General features: G+C 43.2%; 1 protein-coding gene across 5 annotated transcripts in view; it reads right to left on the bottom strand.

Moving 5' to 3' along the window:
- Positions 1-5,000, bottom strand: part of ebf3a (EBF transcription factor 3a) — a 59,909-nt gene that overhangs the window by 13,533 nt on the left and 41,376 nt on the right. The window lies entirely within an intron of this gene.

The raw sequence follows: 5,000 nt of genomic DNA on the forward strand, positions 1-5,000 counted from the left end.
ACCTGCCTACAACACATAGCCTACTACGTATTACTGGCTGTGAGAGCGCGGCCACACATGAGAGGACAACAAACAAACATGTCAAATTCACCGGCCGCGGTTGTGCCATTCATCGTAAGCTTTGGGTTCAAAAACTTCAAACAAGAAAGCCCAAACAAAAGAAGCGCTCAATGCCAAATATGCGGTATCACGATAAAAGATTCTGGCTCAACCACATCTAATTTTATCAGGCATCTGAAAACGCACCCTGAGAGGTGAGTAAACATGTTTAGCTCAGCATTGACCATCTACCGTTAGCTTGCTTCTTGCTTTAGCTACGAGCTAACGTTACGGGAGGTTAACTCCGACTGTCTTCCTTATCAAATATAAATGAGCATTTGTTTAATTGACAAACTTGTGGTGGTCGATTAACGTTACGTTAATCATTTAACGTTAATCTGGCTGCCATCACGTTAATTATTAACGTTGTCTGCAAACAGGTTACAGGATTATTGTTGATCATATAACCTTACAGTTTCATTTAGTTATAACGTTACACTGGTTTGAGAGTCTGGGATGTGTTGACTTACAGTAGTTTTTAAGGTATAGGAGCCAAAGCCTTTCATTATAATTCATCAACAGACTAGGGAGTCCTTTTTCTTCCGAACCTCAATTTTTGGTCTGTACTGTACTGTATGTTCAAGCTACAAGGCAAAACACAGATATTAACTTAAAAGTAAAGCATTCTTGGAGTTTTTGCCATGTTGCAATAGTCTGTTTACACTGATTATATACCAAAATCAAAGCTGATACTGTATGCTAATAGAGAAAGGAGTCATAATAACATATTACATGCTTTTAATTCCTTATATATAGCTATGCAGTGTTCTAAGCAGCCTGGATGGGTCACTGTACGTGATGCAACACTTATAACCACAAGAGACTTGAGACTTGACTTGGACTCTAGCTCAGAGACTTGAGACTTGACTTGGACTCTAGCTCAGAGACTTGAGACTTGACTTGGACTCTAGCTCAGAGACTTGAGACTTGACTTGGACTCTAGCTCAGATACTTGAGACTTGACTTGGACTCTAGCTCAGAGACTTGAGACTTGACTTGGACTCTAGCTCAGATACTTGAGACTTGACTTGGACTCTAGCTCAGAGACTTGTGAGCATCTCTGACAGCAACCAAGCCGAGCCAGGAGGAGACTGTGGTGTAAACCTTGGATATCGTGACATGCAAAACAGGGTGTTTATCCTAACTTGTGTCAAGAACTTTGCTCAGAAGATACTCCAGCTTTTGAGGAATTACTCACTATGGTTACTCCACTAATTGGCAGAAAAAAACATTTAGAGTCAGCATTCGGGTTTTTAGAATGTTGCCGTTTGTTGGAAAATGGGCTCCATTGGTCCGACATTCTCCAACTCCACCAGACCAGACTGGACATGTCCAACTCTACCAACTCCACCAGACCAGCACGCCCAGAATGCACTTGAACACACCTCTCTGTAAGACCAGCACGCCCAGAATGCACCTGAACACACCTCCCTGTAAGACCAGAATGCACCTGAACACACCTCCCTGTAAGACCAGCAGAATGCACCTGAACACACCTCCCTGTAAGACCAGAATGCACCTGAACACACCTCCCTGTAAGACCAGAATGCACCTGAACACACCTCCCTGTAAGACCAGCAGAATGCACCTGAACACACCTCCCTGTAAGACCAGAATGCACCTGAACACACCTCCCTGTAAGACCAGCACGCCCATGGGCCACAGATGGGCGCAGGTCTATTTGATATTTAAACGACGTGGGTCGGTCTTAAACTAGCAGAGACACTTGGGTCGGGCTTTGTGGCGCGCAGGATGCAGGATAGGAGCCTATGTGTCTTTAGTGTGTGATGAACCTTCATTCCTTCATCTGTTTCTTAAACTGGACTTATGGATCTGATTATTTATTAATATTAATTATAGCTTCTGCATTGGAGGGATCTGTCACCGGCTTCACGATGATCGTTAATTTCATTAACAGGTTTTAATTTAAAATGCAACGTGTCTATTATGAACGAAGGATGAGTTCCTGCTTTTAGTTCTGAAACACAGACTGCAAAAACAGAAAGAAGTATTTCTTTTTATATATCTGATAAGAGAAACACTGATTGTGTCTCTCTCTCTGTGTGTGTGTGTGTGTGTGTGTGTGTGTGTGTGCCAATCTCCTTTCTTGCCACATGGCTGCACTCGCTGATTACCTGATTTGACTGTTTCAACCTCCCTGTTTGCCAATGGGCTTTACACACACACACACACACACACACACACACACACACACACACACACACACACACACACACACACACACAGGTTTACCTTTTATTCAATCATCTCTTCTACGTGTGTTTGTAGAATTTAATGCTCTTTCCTGTGTGTGTGTGTGTGTGTGTGTGTGTGTGTGTGTGTGTGTGTGTGTGTGTGTGTGTGTGTGTGTGTGTGTGTGTGGCGTTAGCTAACACTAACAAATGTTGTTTTGGTTCATTTACATAGAAACAACTTTTAAAATCAGCCGCTGTGACTCTGTTATCCGAGGACCTTCAGCGTTGGTTTATGTGGTTTACAAGGACTTCATCAGCAGCAGCAGAACTAAGATGTTCAAACTGGTTATGAGAGAACTAAATGTCAATGGACGTGCTGGTCTTACAGGGAGGTGTGTTCAGGTGCATTCTGGTCTTACAGGGAGGTGTGTTCAGGTGCATTCTGGTCTTACAGGGAGGTGGGTTCAGGTGCATTCTGGTCTTACAGGGAGGTGTGTTCAGGTGCATTCAGGTCTTAGGGTTAGGGTTAACCCAGAATGTAAAAAAATAAGTCAAATCAAGTGTCAAAAAGCATAAATAAAAGCGCAAAAAAGTACTTCCAGTTATTAGAGTCTGTGCAGCACGCTAAGCACAAGGCAGCGTGGGTATAGACTCTACAGAAGGCTTAGAACAAGGCAGCGTGGGTATAGACTCTCTACAGCAAGGCAGCGTGGGTATAGACTCTCTACAGCACGCTGAGCACAAGGCAGCGTGGGTAAAGACTCTACAGAAGGCTGAGAACAAGGCAGCGTGGGTATAGACTCTACAGAAGGCTGAGAACAAGGCAGCGTGGGTATAGACTCTACAGAAGGCTGAGAACAAGGCAGCGTGGGTAAAGACTCTACAGAAGGCTGAGAACAAGGCAGCGTGGGTAAAGACTGTACAGAAGGCTGAGAACAAGGCAGCGTGGGTAAAGACTGTACAGAAGGCTGAGAACAAGGCAGCGTGGGTAAAGACTGTACAGAAGGCTGAGAACAAGGCAGCGTGGGTAAAGACTCTACAGAAGGCTGAGAACAAGGCAGCGTGGGTATAGACTCTCTGCAGCACGCTGAGAACAAGGCAGCGTGGGTATAGACTCTCTACAGCACGCTTAAAACAAGGCAGCGTGGGTATAGACTCTACAGCACGCTGAGAACAAGGCAGCGTGGGTATAGACTCTCTACAGAAGGCTGAGAACAAGGCAGCGTGGGTAAAGACTCTACAGCACGCTGAGAACAAGGCAGCGTGGGTAAAGACTCTCTGCAGCAAGGCAGCGTGGGTAATTGAATAAAAGCATCACAGATGAATTATTAAAGACGTGGTGGATGTGGTTTTCATTACGGAGCTAACAGCATGTCAGCACACATCAGAAACACACACATGCAGTATATATATTTATATATATACAGTATATATACTGATCAATATAAGACTGCAGGTCAGCACACATCCTCCAACATACATACACACACATATAGTTCAAGTTCAAGTTCATTTATTTATATAGCACATTTAAACAGCCGCTAGACAGACCAAAGTGCTTTACAGAGCTAGCATAAAAAAACATAAAACCAGCAAGACAGAGCGTAAAACACATAATAAAAACAACAAGGCTAAGAGCAACCTTAAAACACTGACTCAAATATACAAAAGAAGGACAACTCAAATAGGAAATCAACATGCTAATGAGAATAAGTAGGTTTTTACCAACGACTTGAAGATAGCGAGGTTGGGGGCTGTTCTAATCTCTAGAGGCAGGCTGGTCCACAGACGAGGCCCTGCCTCCCCTCTCCGCTTTAGTCTGGCACGAGGGGCTACCAGCAGAACCTGGTCGTGTGATCTAAGGCTTCTGGTAGGAGTGTACGGATGAATGAGTTCGGATAGGTAAACGGGAGCTAAGTTATGTAGAGATTTGAAGACAAAGAGCAGGATTTTGAAATCTATTCTCTGTCGAACGGGCAACCAGTGTAGAGATTTGAGGATAGGGGTGATATGGTCATATTTGCGACAGTTAAAATTAAGTCTGGCTGCAGCATTTTGAACTAACTGAAGACGGGCAATTTGGGAGCTAGATATACCACAGTAGAGTGAATTGCAGTAATCTAGCCGGCACGTGATGAACGCATGAACCGCCATTTCCAGAGTTCTCGCGGTGAGAAAGCCTTTGATTTTAGACAATAGGCGAAGTTGGAAGAAACCGGAGCTGATTACCGATGAAATATGTTTATCAAATTTTAACGACTGATCCACAAGAACACCCAGGTTCCGCACTCCTGCAGAATTAAAAGCAGAAAGATTCCCCAAATCTAGGCTTGTACACTGGGACCTTTCACTCGGGCTAAAAACAATAACCTCGGTCTTATCGCCATTTAAATAGAGGAACTTTTGAGCCAGCCATGCCTTCACCTCCTCTAAGCAAAACAGGAGAGAGTTTAACGCGGCTGGGTTCTTTCTATTGATTGGCATGTAAATTTGAGTGTCATCCGCATAAAAATTAAATGATACATCATATTTCCTTAAAATAGTATGTTTATAGTATATATATATATATATATATATATATATATAAAGTATCTCACAAAAGTGAGTACACCCCTCACATTTTAGTCCATATTTCATTATATCTTTTAATGTGACAACACTGAAGAAATTACACTTTGCTACAATGTAAAGTATTAAGTCTACTGC

The sequence above is a fragment of the Perca flavescens genome, chromosome 21 (assembly GCF_004354835.1).
Source record: "Perca flavescens isolate YP-PL-M2 chromosome 21, PFLA_1.0, whole genome shotgun sequence".
Taxonomy (NCBI): Eukaryota; Metazoa; Chordata; class Actinopteri; order Perciformes; family Percidae; genus Perca; species Perca flavescens.